Source organism: Peromyscus maniculatus, chromosome X (assembly GCF_049852395.1).
Source record: "Peromyscus maniculatus bairdii isolate BWxNUB_F1_BW_parent chromosome X, HU_Pman_BW_mat_3.1, whole genome shotgun sequence".
Taxonomy (NCBI): Eukaryota; Metazoa; Chordata; class Mammalia; order Rodentia; family Cricetidae; genus Peromyscus; species Peromyscus maniculatus.
In genome coordinates, this window is record NC_134875.1 from 55,985,463 (window position 1) to 56,003,340 (window position 17,878).

The window sequence follows — 17,878 nt, forward strand, 5'->3', positions numbered from 1 at the left end:
AGAGCGAGGGGAAGTCACATGTTCAGCAAGGCGTCAAGCCAGTATTAGTTACAGCCATCATTATTCAGATATTCAGAACGAGATGCTAATTTGGAGAGTTTAAGTACATTTGAAAAACAAGGTTTTGTCATCTGATTAAAGGCTTGTTCCGAAATTATTGTCTTTTGTTCTTTTAAATAGAATTTTTATTAACTTTTCAGAATTTCATGCTGTGTATTTTGAACTTACATCCCCACCTCTTGTAAAGCTTTTCTAGATTTCCCTTCACTCTATATTATAGCTCTAGGAACTGCTATAGCTATATTATAGCTCTAGGAACTACTATTAAATCTTTCATGAGGTACTAAGCACATTTTCAAATAATTGAAATATTTTATCCCATGATATTTTTGGAATCTAAAGTTACATTCTAGAGGGAAACAAGACCCAGCTCAGTGCCATTAAAACTGAGTGGGAGAAGAAAACCCCCTTGCCAGCCCAGGACTACCTGCCCTATGGAACTGCCCAGTGCCACACGTTGAAGTACAGGCCTGGGCTGCTACCATGGCCCATATCTGGGTTCCAGGCCCTGCTCCAGCCACGGTCTGTGTTGAGGTCCTTGGCTCCTGTACCAACGAAGACCAAGAGGATAGGGCTGCACAGAGTTGGTCCTGCCCTCACTGACTGCAACACTAGGGAGAGCTGACACTCTCTTTAACAGCTACAACACTCAGGGTACTGGCCCTGCACCTCGCCTGGGCAGCACAGTAGAGCTGACCCTGTTGACAGGGGCATTGGTGAGAAGCCCCAAGAACATGAACATGGGAGATCTAGCCCCACCCCTCATCTGCCATAAGATGGGATGTGAGAGGGAGAGATGCCTTCCCCTCCACCCTGCCCCTCACCACCTGTGGAGGAGGGAGAGCTGGCCCTGGGGTCCTAAGAGCAGGAGAGCTGTCCCTGCCCCTCACCAGCTGCAACACTAGGGAGGGTGCCCCTGCACCTGCATGGGCAACACAGTAGAGCTGGCCCTGGTGGTGTATGTGTGGGAGAGCCAACCCTGGGGGCATGAAAACAGGAGAACTGGTCCTGGCCTTTGCTCCTTCCTGCATAGGGTGAACCAGCTGGGGCAATGCCAGAGAGCTCACCCTGGTGGTGAGGACAGGGGAGAGCTGGCAGGTTGATCAACCCAGCAAGAACCAAAACCCAGAACCAGGGCTATGACTCAGCCTACCCCAACATCCAACTCATCTATGATCTGCTGGAGCACATAAAGGAGCCAGACCTGCAGATCCAAACCTGCAGTATCTCCATGACACAGGGTGAGGATATACAAAAGGAGTCCCATGAGGGTCCAGCATCAATAGTGTAGCAGAAGTCAGAGGCCATGAACCAGACCAATGACTCTTTGCCATGAACTCTTGCAAGTAAATATATATGGACACAGGTATATACTGTGTGATTCACGGGACCACAAGACAGGTTCCACCACAAGATTTTTTTCTCTCTTTTTTTCTTTTCTCTTATCTTAAATTTTATTTTAGTGGAGGAGGCTACAAGGGCAGAGGGCAGATAAAAAGACATGGAGAAGAAAGGGATGGAGATACGTGTTATGAAATCCACAAAGAATAAACAAAAAGGGTTTTTTTTTTAAACTACATTCCAACTGTATAAAAACACTGAGTTGTGTCAACACCAGGAGGAAACATTTGCAAGCAAATTCTAAACACTGGGTTATTATCTCTTACCCCTGAGATCACTTACTAGTGGGGAGGATAGGTAGTGATTTCATTGAGCAGTTCATACAACATATTTTTAATATGTCGAAACACAAGCATTCATGAGTTCCTGAGGAATCTTGAGAATATTAAATGGAAAAGAATAGCTTCAGTGGAAGTTCTTTCCTGTAGTTCTACTAGTGGAAAATAGTGTGTATATGTGGGGACATACATTGACTGTGCAATACAGTGATGTATCAGAAGAGTATGCACCATTAGATGAGCAAGAGACATCTTTGATGCATGAGAAAAGAACTCGACCCCTGAGCAAAGTGTCTAAGCATAGGCCCTAGGTTCCAAGAAGCCAGCTCATGCATCAAGGACAAGTCCCGGTCCCACTGCCTGCCCCCCCCCCCGAGACAGTTCAAGCCAATCAACTGTCTCACCTATGCAGAGGGCCTGGTCCAGCCACATGGGGGCCCCCAGCTATTGGTCCACAGTTCATGTGTTTCTGCCAGCTTGGTATTTGTCCCTGTGCTTTTTCCAATCCCTCCTTTCTCTTGCCAACTGGACTCTTGGAGCCCCACCTGGGGTTTGGCCTTGGATCTCTGGATCTGCTTCCATCAGTGACTGGACAAGAGTTCTATCATGACAGTTAGGGTGTTCTGCAATCTGATCACCAGAGGAGGTCAGCTCAGGCACTCTCTCAACCATTGCCAGCAGTCTATAGGAGAGGCATCTTTGTGGATATCTGGGGACCTCTCCAGCACTCTGTTTATTTCCATTCCCATGGGGTCCTCATTCATTTTAAAGAATTATTATATGTTCATTTTTGTGGTGCAGAGAATCTAAACACCGTCTTTGTAAATGCTAGCTAGGCATAGTCTCTGCTAATGACTTACACTGCCAGCCCAGAGCATTTCTGTTGTTGTTTGTTATATCCATGCCAGACAAGAATTCTACCAGGGTGTACATCCCCAGCTCCAAGATTTTTCTTTATCTCTTTGTGGACACTTAAGTTATTTTATCATAGAGCCACCGTATGGCACAGTTGTGAAGTACAACCAGAAGACAAATACTGGAAGGCATTCAAAGGTTCAAATCTTTGAGGGACACTGGTGGCCTCTAGGGAAAAATTAGATCATTTTCCTTATCAAAGAGAAAGTTCTGTGCTACCAGAAGTGGAAGGTTTTCTGTCATTTTCCTGTTCTGAGAACTCTGGATAGAGATCTGCACAAACAAAAGTGAATTTGTGTCATTTTTGACTTGTTGATGTAAAAATCTCAGCTCCATATTAAAGGGAATAAGGGGTAGTTTATTCTGGAGCCATTATGAGTGACCATGACACAGGGACACTGATGTAGGTTACCCCAAATTCCATGTTCCAATGAAGAAGTGGATTCACGTCTTTTTAATGTGTTTACAGCACATAAAATATGTTTTAAATCAAGGCTAGTTTAAACTACATTGATAGGTACACCAGAGAAGGGGAAACATTGAGAGTGGAGAAGCTCTTTTATAGGCCTAAAACATTGTCTGATGTCATTTTTAGCTCTTGGATTGGTAGAAGATAGTGCTCTACTAAGTTGATAGCTTCTAAGTGACTTTTGTTTATGATCACAAGACAAAGTTCTAAATTAACAGCTTCTGAGAGGGTTTTCTTCTAAGAGGTGTAAGTTCAGATACAGAGTGGGGCAGAGAATGGCTGTTCCTAACACTAGCCTAAGATAAAGTAAATAGTCTCTGAACCTAGGAAATGCCTATGTCTCCAGACTACTGAAATTCCCATGGTCCTTCAGTGTCTGTGGTCAAGGAGGCTCCTTCCCAGAGCCACAGGTTCATGGCCAGGCACAGCTTCTTAGCAGGGACTTTATTTCTCAGATGTGATGATAAGCTATGTTTGTTCTTTCCCTGGCCGTATTTGCTTGAGACTTTGTTTCTCTGACACCATTTTAAATTTTACTGAAATTTCAAGTATGAGTTTTATGTCCACAGTGACCCATGTCTGGGATATGTTAAAATCTCTCTCACCAGCCCTCAAGTGATGGGAATTTTCCATTCCCATACTTTCTATTGCCTACAAAGGTATATCTTGTAAACATTTGTAATAATGGAATCTTGAAGGTGTTCTTTCAGAATCATAAGATCTATATTCTATAATAATACTTTACATTGGATAACCTATTGACTAATTATACTCCTGACAACACAATGTGGAAGTGCCTGTTTTCCCACACATTGGAAATCACATGACAAAATACTACTCTGACCAGCTACAAATCATCTTCCACTGTTTTTTATAATGTACTTTCCACCCTTGCAAATAATTCTGTCCTATGGGTATGACAATCAATTTTCATAATACCACATTATTTAGAATATTCTAACAGTCCCAAATGCCTGGAGCTTGAGGCTAGCATACTTTCCACGTCTGTACACTGCTAAAGAGCTGAGTTCACCCTGTGGGGACCCCTGTGATACTGGGGAAGCTGGAGTGGCCTACTGTGAGTTCTTAGTCTTGTTAATAAATGGAGAAATGGAGTCAGAAGGAAGCTCAAGGGCAATTTTTCTCAGTTTTGAGGGAAAAACTCCAGGGTAGACAAGCTGTGGGTCTTGGCAGCCGCCCAGAGGAGGAAGCTAGAGAAGAAGGAGAGAGAACCATGTTGTTGTAAGCAGACATGTGGTAGAGGAGATGGGTCAGCTACAGAGAAACAGGGAGAAAGCCCAGAGCACCAGGGAAAGCATGCGCAGGCTTAGGGAGGGACAGAAAGCAGAAAACTGAAAAGCTTCACTTGTCTGATCAGGTTCACAGTGCTGTGGGAGGAAAGGTCTGCAAGCTTCTGCCCTGCCGAAGGTGGCATTCTGAGAGGGACAAGTACATCGTCTCGTTGTGCAGATAACTGTTCTTCTGTCTCCTTAGCAGGGCTCCAGGAAAATCAGCTTGCCTGAGGGGTTGTTGCTTCACCTGATGACTGACAGACCCAGCTTAACTAACTCTTAAGGGACGATATGATAGTATGTAACATGGTTCTTCAGAGTCATCTACACTATCATGTCTCCAGACAGCCACAGGCAGAGATGGCCTCCATTCCTTCCATCAGAAGGAAGGAGCTTTTCCTTAAAGAGCCTCACCAGAGTTCTGGTATTCATCCTCAATGGCCTCCAAGAGTACTGTCACACATACCCCGAGAGTTCCTAAATCATGTAAGAGATGGGTTAACATTTGGGAATAGACATATGGCAAGTTCATCATGAAAACCCAGCTCCAATGACAAAGGTGTTTCCCAGCAGGGACTAGTGTCCAGACTGGACTCTCAGTCAAAACTTTCAACGTCTGTCAAGCTGAGGCTCTAATTCAGGAGGAGGTGAGAAGCCAGAGTTCCCTTCTGGTATCCCAGCCAGAAAGCCAAGGTCATTTCTACTTCAGACTGTGAAAGAGTGGAACTTGTCCTTTTGGGGTTTCCTGCCCCTCAACTTCCTGATCAATTTATCTGCTGTATATAAGAGCAGATCTCACATGGCTGTTTGCACCGAAGAACTCTGCCTTCTTTGAATCTATCATACTATTTGTGAGAATTTCCTGGTCATGATAATAGAACCTGGCTTGTGTATGAGTGTGTAAAAGTGATTGTGTGCTGCACAGAGAAGCCTATTTCTGTCTACTTCTTTTTGGTAGGTGGACACTAGGACAGGTCAAAGGTTTAGTTGCTTGGACAGTGGTGGGTGTGATGTTGCAATTGATCACGTCCATATTCCTGGTGTTCTCTTCCTGTACTCTAGCTTGTAAAACATTAGTACTCAGGAACAGAATGAGGACAAATACGTTAAAAAAATGGAAAGAAAATTAAAGACTAAAATGATAAGGTAGAAGATGCTCACAATTCATACATAGTATAAACCCTTAATATTTCAGAACTGTGTTTGCCTATTCTGTGCCTTGTACATTTCCCTGTTGCCTGATCCATTTGAACAAAAATAGTTGTAATATTAGTAGTGATGGATAATGACTTAAAAACCTTAGAAAATTAAGTAATGTGGTGCTGTGTCTTTAATGTACTCTTGTCAAGGCTTCTGGTACTTAGCTGACGGCCTCTTCTCTCACATTTCTTGATGGTCAAGAGGACTTTGGTATTAAAGCTGAGCTACCATATCTCATTTGCATCCATTCCTAAGATTTCTTTTTTCCAGTCAAGGTTTGCTTTTATTCAACACTAAGTCTCATGATTCCAGAGGCAACCTTATTTTTCTTTTTCCAGAGAATCTCAGGGCTTGTTTAGCATCCAGCGTGTTTCCTGAAGTATGAGCCCACACTGAAATGAAGAATGTTACCAAGGAAACAGGATGCAGCATGAGGAGCAGTGATAGATGCTTCTGCAGCTTCAAGAGCAGGTCCGTCTCAACAGAGAGAGCTTTTCTGAGTCATTGACTTACACAGCTACTGCAGGCATTTGGTGGCCTGCGGCCCTTTATAGCAGAAGATGGATGATCCTCTTTGAAAAACTCCTTACTTGTGAATCTGCTCCAACCAGGGAACAGTCAAATGTGACTTTCAACTATTTGCAGACACCAAAGATCATTGTTAATCCATGAGCAATGTCTCTGCTTCCACTGCTTTCCATGTGTCATGGCCCAATTACTTGTTTCAGGATACTTGAACTTGGAAATCCCAGTAGATACCCCAGAATTCCAATATATCCTCATATTACAATCTCACTGGAGTTAAGGATTACTTATACAAAAGACAGAATCAGACTTCCTGTGGGATGGTCTTTCTGTATGCTGTGACTATGTATTGCTACCATTGGTTAATAAAGAAGTTTCTTTGGCCTATGGTAAGACAGGTAATAGCCAGGTGGGAAATCCAAGCAAAGATACAGGGAGAAGAAAACTGCAAACAGCTTTCCGCTGTCTGATCTAGTCTCCTCATCCAGGCAACATGAGGTGAGAGCCCACAATTATATATAAATATAAATTTATTATGGGGTGCAATGGGGAAACAGAGTAGACATGCTATATATAGATCTGCTGCTGATCCAACTTCTGTTCTTCTCAAAACTGATGGGGACCAACTACAAGACACTTTCCACCTTCTGACCTGATCTCCTCACCCCAAAAGAGTGTGTGACCTCCTTTCTAGCTCCTCTTAAGTGGTCATGTCCATAGAAAAGATGCCATGGCCCAATAACACAAACAATAATAGGTCCAGCCTATATTGTTTGCTCCCAGGGTCCACGGAAGAGTTTAACAACCAGCTGAGGATTCTAATCTGAGGGAAATTCAATGACTCTAAGCACACTGAGTTTGTTGTCCATTCACTTTATTCTTCGAAGTTAATTCTATCTACACAGTTTCTTTTCTGTTCTCTCTCTCTCTCTCTCTCTCTCTCTCTCTCTCTCTCTCTCTCTCTCTCTCTCTCGGTTTTTTGAGACAGGGTTTCTCTGTGTAGCTTTTTGCCTTTCCTCGATCTTGCTCTGTAGACCAGGCTGTCCTCGAACTCATAAAGATCTGCCTGCCTCTGCCTCCCGAGTGCTGGGATTAAAGGCGTGTGACACCACTGCCTGTCTCTTTTCTGTTCTCTTACTTGGCCCCTTTCAGTCCTTCCTGCTCTCAGTCCCTTCTTCTGTTCTCTCATCATTCTGCCTAATTCTTTCCATCTCTGTCCTCATCTCTGTTCTTCTCAATCAATTCTCTCAGTGCTCTCATAGAACCATGATATATACCCACACAGTAATTCTTTGGCAAAGCAATTTGAGGCTTGAAGTCTTCAGGGTTATAGAGAGAGGTGATAAGGACCAACACATAAAGCAATAATTGTCAGCTTCCAATTACAACCCAAAAAGAGAGTGGCTAAAGGAGAATTCTCTTGTAGTGTCAACTAAAGGCTAAGATCAATTAGGGAATTTATGTGCTCAAACTATAATCTAGAAATGGCTAGATAGAATGTTAGGGGTCAGTAAGTCACAAGAAAGTAAACTGTCTTTGGCGCCGCTTTTCCCACTCAGCCCAGCTGCAGCTGCTTTCTGATAGGGAGGGGGACATATGCTAGTTGGCTAAGCAACCTATGTCAGAGCATGTAGTATTTGGTTAGTGAAAGCACTTTCATTCAGAGTAATTGATGAGGAGAAACTCTAAGAATAGCACCTGGCTGAGGAGGAATAAAAACTTAATTTGCACAAGAAAGAAGCTTGGTACCTATCCCCTGCCTGGCCTGAAGGCAATCTCCTTGGGTCAGTGGGAAGTAACTGCCTTAATTCTGTATCTAGCAAATGGCTAAAACTTCATCCCAGGAATGTGAGCAGTAAATCTCTTAAATTAGAGCCTTGTATAAATAACCCAGGGTGAAGATAAGGAGTCAAAGATTTAATTGTTACTGGTTCTTTTCTCTATCTGGGGGTGAGATGAGCTAAAGTTTAGTTCTCTGCATTTGTCCTTGGAAAAGGGTATCTTTGCTGAAATACTTTTATCCGGAGAATACACTTGGACAGATATATGTTAATGAAAAATAAACACAGCTGGGAACAGTTGTCCAATTACCCCAAATGTATAGGGAAAGTTGTGCCCAAGATTGAGATGCAATCATGAGAATACGTGTACACATAAGGTGTAGATGCATGGTAAAGGGGGAGAATCATAGCTGTTATTGCACAAGAAGTTTACAAGAGACAGCCAGTTCATTCAAAAGGCAGTAATTCCATAACGCCTTGCATGATGGTTTCCTCTAACAGAACCCTTAGTTCTGATAGATTGACCTTCTGAACACTAGTTGTCACTGCTGTATACTCTCATGGATTTTTGCTACTAGTGCCTCTAAATACCCCAAGACTTATACCCCAAAGGTATTGGTGAAACAAATTCCCACAACACAAACTTGGCGATAAAGGTGTGGCAATAAGATCCATTATTCACTTCAAGTTGGAGGGTGACCTGGTACTGCCATGTTCTAGTTATAGGACACTGGAGTATACACCCAAAGGACTCAGTCTTCAACTGCACAGATACTTGCTTGGCCATGTTCACATCTCTATTCACAACAGCAAGAAAATGTTACCAGTCTACATATGGACACCATACATGGCTAGAACAGAAAAATGTGGAAGAAATACACAATTGAATTCCATTTAGCCATAAAGAAATATGAAGTTAAGACCTTTTCAAGAACATGAATAAAATAAGAAATTATTATATCAAACAACATATCCCAACTTAGAGAAACTCTATGATTTCTGTGATGTTTGTGTCTTAAATTTGTATTCTCTGTCTCTCTGTCTCTGTCTCTGTCTCTGTCTCTCTCTCTCTGTGTGTGTGTGTGTGTGTATGTGTGTGACTGTGCACAGGTCATGAAACTAGAAAGGGTCATGACCATGGTAAAGAGGTCTTCAGAGAGTGCTAAGGAGATGAATGAGGACTCTATAACAACATGTGACATGAAAGCCCAAAGCAGGCCACTAGGGGGAGAAAGGCACAAGTAGGAATTGGACACGGGAATGGAGGGGCATGTGGAAAGATGAGAAAAATAATGCATTATGAAAATACTGACAGCTAGTATTTCATGTGTTAATTTTTTAACATAATTCTCTATTGATTCTTTGGAAATTTCACATCATACACCCCAATCCTGCTGACTTCCCAGGCCTTCCCTATCTGTGCCTCACCCCTGCATCATCCCCCACAAAAGAACTCTCCCACAAATCTATTATGAACAACAACAAAAAAACTAACGTACCACCTTGCTCCCCCATCTGTCCCACCTCTACATTCATGCTAGTGGCATTGGGAGCTACTGGGTGTCACACAATGTAGCATACCCTTTTGTCCAATCAACCCCTGTAGCTGTAACCATCTTATTAAAATAGAAACACAGAGGCAAGTGCAGAGTTGAAAGCTCAAGAGGGCAGAGCAGTAGCTGAGAGCTAAAAACCCTTTCTTACCCTTCACTGCCACTGTTGTCCTTCCCCTCAGAAAGAGACCTACTTCCTGTGTATCTGTCTTTTTATTGACTTTCTGTTCTGCCTTCTCGTTGGTTGTAAACCCAAGCACATGATCTCCTCGTCATTGCCTGTCTATACAGACCTCCAGGTCTTCTAGAGTTGCTATTGAGATTAAAGGTGTATGTCTCCATGCTGGCTGTATCCTTGAACACACAGTGATCCACGTAGCTCTGCCTCCCAAGTGCTGAGATTAAAGGCGTGCACCACCACTGCCCAGCTTCTGCTATGGCTTGCTATTAGCTTTGACCCCTAGGCAACTTTATAAATTAAAATAAAAATAAAATCACATTTCAATACAAATAAAATATCACCACATTTCCCCTTTTCTATTTTAATAAAAAGAAAAAAGGAAAAAAGTTATAACTAATATAAGCAAAACTACATACAAAAGTACAATAACTATATACCATATATACAAGCAATAAATACCTAAGCAATGTCTTGTCCATTTGTATTTGACAAATTCAGAGAAATTAATTCCATTATCTATTCTATTTTGGTAAGTCCAAAATGTACCTGATTCACTTTTTTTTTTTTTTTTTTTTTTTGGTTTTTTGAGACAGGGTTTCTCTGTATAGCTTTGCACCTTTCCTGGATCTCTCTCTGTAGACCAAGCTGGCCTCGAACTCACAAAGATCTGCCTGACTCTGCCTCGTGAGTGCTGGGATTAAAGGTGTGTGCCACCACCGCCTGGCCTGATTCACTTTCTATCCTAACTTATATTACTAACAGAACTATCTTATATCATCTTACCAGATTTATATACTTACACTTCTTTAGTGAGTTTCTTTTCTGAAATTCTGAACAAGGAAAACTATAATTACAATTAACTAATCTTCAACTCCCTTAGAGACCCAAGAAGGAAATAATATTATCTAATAAAAATTAAAAAAAGAAGTGCATGCAAGCAACTTCCAAAAAAAAAAATGTGAGTTGAAAGAACCAGCCAGCTTCCTGGACAGTCACCTGAGGTTTCTCCGCAGTGTTGGGGCATCATCTTCAGCCTATAGGCTTAGCGTATCTGACAGTCTCATTTGTGAAGTAGGATGTACACAAGGTCAATAGTTCAACCTCACATTTGGTGAGAGCAGTCCATGTACCAGAAACACCTGAATTCCACTAGTGTCATGTCATGATTCAGGATTTTAAATTCTGGAAATTGTTGATGTTTTTTTTTAATTCATTTGTCCATTCTTCTTGGCTGTGTATGTGTGGCTTCATTTTGGCATCCCATTCTTTTCCACATCCCTCTATTAAATGCCAATCTACTATTGAGGGGTGTGACCTTAGTTACTCTTTAAGAATAACTGTTTCAGCTGCTGTTCCACTGCACTTCAGAAGCCATCAGTCCACTGCCTGTTCAGCTGCCTTAGAAGAAAAGGGCATTGTACCTTTTCTGGATTGCAAGGCCACTTCAGAGATGATGCCATATTGTCCTGGCCTCAGAAGATGCCTTTTGTTAAAGCCACTACTTCACGTGTTTTGGCAAGAATCAGTAGTCCTTTGTTTCATGTCCTGTCTCTCCTGTTTGTCAGCAGTGGATTCAAGGATACTTTGTTGTTCAGTGGCTAACTTTTGCCACAATGAAAGTTAACTTCATATGCAGTTTCTTCAATGCCCATATTTTCTCTGAAGTAGATTGGTACTGCCAGGAGCCGACATGTCTCATAGACATAATCAAAAAAGAAAATTTTTCTAAGTTATTAAAGCATTTTAAATGCCATATTTTTACATCTCTGAAGGGTTTGAAGATGACCTGTCTATCTAAAATATATCTGCTCGATCTTGAAAACATTCCTAATGTGACTACAAGTTCTATTGTAATGTCTAACTACTAACTTTCATTTCTTTATATCCTAATAGTTAGTAATAATAACATTCAAGGATCAGCAAATTGCATTACATTGTTAAATGAATGGTATAAGTACAATATCTTGAACAAGTTTAGAAATATACATATAACATTTTCTAACAATATCAATATGTATAATTTTATACAATATACAAAAACCCAATCCAATGTAAAGTACTTAAAACTAGTAATTGTCTCTTTAGAAAAAAAAAAAACAAGAACCTTAAATCCAATCTCCTTTGCTTAGCCCTTTTTCTAACCCTTAACAACAACTTGTAACCAACCCTCCTAAACAATGAAAATTATCCCAGACACAAAATCCATTAAAAGACCAAAAAAACCACCTGCCCTATACCACCTCTTTGGGAATGTGGGCATCATATTCTTAAAATTTCTTCCTGCTGGGTATGAGTGAAGGTATCTTTATTCTGAAAAGAAAAATCTTGGGTTAATTGTCAAATTCTAGGAAAGATAGCTATATCCTTTGTTGTCCAATTTGAGCATAATGCCAAAGTTCAGGGCTATCTCAAGCCCTCATTCAAGTAGTCTTTGAAACTGGATCATCTCAGCTAGCCCTCTCAAAACTGCTCTGAGCATTTTGTAGTCCAAAGCTGATCTGTAGAAGATGTTTGTCAGCTTAGTGATATTATTGTCCACGTGGAATTATTGTTGTTGTGGGGCACCATCTTCTTCCTGGATACTTCAGGTGATGTTAGGCCTGGCCATGGTTTCCTGCAGGAAACTGATAAGAGACTTGAACACAAAGACATGTGTAGGCAGCTAATTGAAGCCTCTTTTCTAGAGTTAGTTAGTACTCTATATGACCATTAATATCTTAACAAAGTTTAAAATTATATATATATATCTTGTAGAATTAATATAAAATTCATACTTTAAGTTTAAAGAATCAGAATAGAATCAAAGAATTGAGATTAGTAGTAATATAATAGTTCCTTAATTAATTTGCTTTTTCCCCTGTCCCATATCATAAGATGGCTCTTTCTTCTGCCATGATACAGGGAGTTTGCATTTTCCTTTTACAAACATGCTTGAGTTTAAAGAAGGAGAGAGCCATTCTCCAACTCCAAAGTCAGCTTCAAATTTTAATTGAACTGGGACTACAAAAAGATGAAGTGTTTAATTTCTTTAGCGAAGAACAGAAACAAACATTTAGGAAGACTTATGAAATTTTGTAGATGATACACCAATAGGCCATTTTACTCTTTTTCTTGGGACGGATGATTTATTCTTTTTCTTCAGTTGTCTCATTTGTCCAGTGTTCTTCAGATTCCTTAGCCTTCATTCTCATAAAAGACAAAAACAAAAATCTTTCCAAAAGACTTATTTTAGGGAGGTTCCCTTTTGGCAAGCTATTATCTGATTAAATGAAAAGGCATGTATTAATGGTATAAGTTAGTTTAAATTGGATGGTCATTCTGGTTGATTAACTATCACCTCTTCTAATTAAGAGGTCTCTCTTGTTCAAATCGAACTGTAATGAATTTAAATGGTATCCACAGCTTATCTTCTGTAGAAACAAAAGCAAAACCTTGTCCCCAATGTAACACATATCCTGGTTTCCATTCTGAGGTCAGCACATCCTTAAAGTATATAGGCTGATTTAATTCTGTAGTTTTTTTTTCTATTATCCAATGTCTCTCTGCAGCTGTTGTTCCTTTCTCATTGGCACTGAGAAAATTCAGAGTAAATAGAGCATTATGCAGTCTATTTCTGGGGGGTTTTGTTACCCCTTTCTGTTTATTTAGCATATCCTTTAGAGTTCTGTTTGATCTTTCTATAACTGCTTGGCCTTTAGGATTATGTGGTATACCTGTAATATGCTTCCAGTCTGAGGAAACAGGATTAGCTGAGAAATTGGCAAAGTGAGGAAGCTATGGCTTGTTCTGCTTCTCTGATCTTTCAGCGTTCACCCCAATACCTGGCTCCAGGTTTGTTTTTATTAATAAGAACTTGTAAGATTCCTGCTACATCAGCCAGGTAATTTCTTAAGGACTTTGTATTCCCCGATGCTCACCTTGTAGTAGCCCAACACTGGATATTGGTTGTGTAGCAGTCCTCAGGACTGAAACATTCCATCCTGAAGGGAAGCTGGTTAACTCAGAAAGCAAACAACTCAAATGGTTTCAACAAGTCCTTGAAACTGACCAGGTTCACTAGGCCCCTCTCTCCCACAGTAAACTTCTGAGAGTCACTCTGAGACTAGCCAAGCTGCCTGGGAGAAGCAGGAACCAGCCAAGGAGCCTAAAAGAATCAGAGACCAGCTGAGCTACCTGGAGGAGGTATCGATCAACTGGGGCACCTGGAAAGGACATTCTGCAACCTGCAGGCTGAGCAGTGTGCTCCAGGGTCCCAGCTTTTGTGAGCTGCTACCTGTGCTGGGGTGGGGTTTCGGTCATGTGGCTGCCTTGAGTTATCATTGCTCCTGTAAGTAATTCTTCAACCATATTCCTGGAAGTAACCCCAATAGAACTCATTGGTTCACAAGTTAGACTTTGGGAATATCTGTACTTTGGTCTCTCATGGGCCTTCTTTGTGGGATGAGGAGATGTGTATGTGTTGTGTCTCCCCTGGCAGAGTGATCATGGCCCTTTCTTTGTTTACCAGATGATTTAGCATTTGAATCTCTAGCAATTATCAAATTCAAATTGTGGGCTCTTTCCTTGTGCTTGCTTTTGTTTCTGCCAAGCCTCTGCTTCTGCTTTCTTATACCAAGACAAACGATCCGGACCACTATAATAGTTTGCCTGTGTTACAACATCCCTCAACTGGAAATATTTTCTATACTCTTCTAGGTTCCATTTTCATTGCATTCATAGAACATTTCTCTTTTATTTAACTTAGTTTTAATTGAAAATAATTTTTCATACAACATATTCTGATCATGTTCCCCTTCCCACAACTCCTCCCAGATCTCCATATCTCCCCATTCAGATAATCCACACTTACTGTTTCTCTCTGCAAAATAAACAGGCAAACACAAAAGCAAATGAACCAGATTTTAAAATAACAAAGAGAAAGCACAAGAAACAGACACGGACAATGAAGAAAATAATTTTCCCTTGCAAGTGAATGCACTCTTGCGATAGCTTCTTGGTTAGGAATGGGAGATCATGTCCACTTCCCACTCTCAGCACTGGGACCCTGTCTGGCAGGAAACTTTGCAGGTCCTGTGCATGCTGCCCCAGCTTCTGTGAGTTCATATGTGCATCAGTTCTGTTTCCTTGATGTCATCCATCTCCTGGGGCTGGTACAGTCTTTGTACCACCTCTTCCCCATAGCTACAAGAGCCTTGACAGGGAAGATTGATGATGACATCCCAATTATGACTGGCAGTTTCAAATTCCCTCACTCTCTGCACATTGACCAGTTTTGTGTGTCTGTGTATCTACTGCAAGAGTAAATTTCTCTGATGAATGAGCAAGGCTCTGCTCTATGGGTATAGCAGAATGTCTTTAGAAGTCATATAATTGCTATGTCAATTAGCAGAACAGTAGCATTTGCTTATCCCCTTGGCCCCTGTCCTATCTAGTCTCAGGTTCTTGGTCACTGAGGCAGTGTGAGGCATGGATAATATCCTGTGGAATGGACTTTAATTCTAATCAGAGTGGTCCATGGCTCCCACAACGGTTATGCCACTATTGTACCAACATATAATGCAGGAAGTTTACTATTGTAGATTGCAGAGTTTAGAGATGGGTTAGTAGCTACTTTTGTTCCCTGACAGCATGCAGAGTACCTTACAGTACCATGAACACTGACCAGTATGTGTGAAGGCTCTAGTTAGTCACATGTTCAATATCTCTGTGTTCAATGAGATATGAAAGTTTTATCTTAATAAATGTGAGCTTACTATCAGATTGTGGAGAGCAATCAATAGCCTGGACAATAGCCTGGGTTGCTTTCCTTGTCAATGGAACCTCTTTGGCCAGCAACTTAACTAGATGTAACCCATTCCTCGTGCTGGAGGTTTTGGTGGGTGTAAGATGACTAGTGGAGGCTTTACTTCTTCCATTATTTAGTGACCCTATTTAAATGTCTTTCATATATGTATATATTTTAAGAAACTTGTAGGCGTCCATATAATCCCTCAAATGACTATTAGTGCTAGTTTTCCATCTTACAGTCCAATTTATTCTGGTCCCTATTTAATCCTCCAGCTCCAGTCTTATCTCCTGTTTCTCCATAAATATGCAATCTATTCTCCTTTTTTTCAGTTATTGGAAAGGTATCATTTGATCAAGGTTAAATGTCATTTGTATATTCCTGACAATTCTGATAAAGTTACACATCTCATCTCCTTTGCAAAACCAGATTCAAAGCACAGGAGTCACCACCACAATCAGTGAAAACCTTTGGAATTATGTCTGCAGATTCTCACGGAGGAAATTCGTTATTCCTCTCATTATGTTAGTGGTGATCATATTTTAGTCCTTGGAGCTTGCAGACTTAAGTGGTGTCTTAATTTTATCTTCTTTTGTTTGCTACCAGTCCATCCTCAGGTGGTCTTGCAGAAAAGTAAGTCCTTCTTTCTCCATACACTTAGTTGTTATTCAAATTCTGAAAGTGAGGAAGAGTGGAAGAGCCTTCAGGCAGAAGTAGCCAGATCAACTCACTGCCTAGCACTTGTGATTTCAAAAAGCAAATGATAGGCCTAGGCTCTCTGCCTCTCTACCTGCAGATCAGGATGTAGCTCTAGGCTACTTTTTGCTGTGGACATCGCTCTATATAAATAAAACACTGATTGGCCAATAGCCAGACAGGAAATATAGGCAGAACTAGGAGAGAGGAGAGAGGAAAAGTAGAGGAAGGTAGAGGAAAGGGGGACACCAGCTGCCATCCAGGGAGCATCATGTAGAGGCAACAGTTAAAGCCACAGAACACGTGGACATATAGATTAACAGAAATGGGCTTAGTGTAAGAGTAAGAGCTAGACAATGGTAGGCCTGAGCTAATGGCTGAACAAAATAAACACACCGACTCTTATAAATAATATAAGAGTCGGTGTGTTTATTTTATAAGAGGGCTCTAGGACTGGCAGGGCTTGGTGGGAGCTGGAGAGAAATTCTCCAGCTACAACTTCTCCAGCACCATGCCTGCTTTGCTTGCTGCCATGCTCTCCATCATAACGGTAATGGATGAAACCTCTGAAACTGTGAGCAAGTCCCCAGGTAAATAATTTTCTTTTCAGTTGCCTCAGTCATGATTTCACTTCAGAGAAATGGAACAGTGACTAAAACATCATATAAAATATGATATATATCATATTATGGGTGCTGAGAGGCTAGTTCAATCATTAATTCACTTGCCACAAAAGCATGAAGACCTGAGTTAGAGTACACACACACACACACACACACACACACCACACACACACACACGTAAACACAAACACACACCAAAAAACAAACAAACAAACAATGCCCACTAGGCAAGTCAGCCCATCTGTAATCGCAGTGCTTGGGAGGCAGAGATAGAGAACCTCCAGAGCTAACTGGCTAGGTAAGCTGTGGGTTGAAGTGAGGTAACACGTTTGGATGAAATAATGGGGAGACCAATCTAGGAAGACATTTGGCATCAATCTCTACCCACCCACCCACACACACACACAAATTTGAAGATGATATACAATATACACATACAAATCAAAAGATATATTGTATGACAAATACACAAATTAAAACTTCTTAATAATGAAAGCTAGGTTTTACTACAGAACTAATAAACAATATATTATAGTAAGAAAACACTAAAAACAAGATAAATAATTTGAAAATTTGACAAAACATAGCAGTTTTTTTAAAGATACATACACTTCCAGGAAAGAACAGAAATTTTTATTGGCCTTGAAGCAATTAAAAATATTAAATTAATAGTTGAAATTTTTTTCAAATGCAATAATGATAATTCCCAGGTCCATAGTAATGAACTTGTAAATTCCAACAAAACTTAAGATGAAGTAAATCTAGTCTGCAGAACATTTTCAATAATATAAATATGACCAGCTTCCTGTTTTATGATCCTAAACTCTTTGTGACAACCTAACCAAAACTGTCAAAAGAAAAAAATAGACCAGTATTCTTGTACATATTTGTAAAAATCCTGAGGAAAACATTAATAAATCAAATCTATCAATACAAAAATTATAATAGAGCATCACAAAGTGGTTGTTATGCAGTATCTCAACTTCTGAAAATGAGATCATTATAATAATTTCATTACCTTAAGGAATGTAAGAAGGAAAAATAAAATGATTGTGTCACCAACCAGAAAAAAGCAATTGATGAAAATAAGAACCATTTGCCAAAATTTTAGAGTTAAGA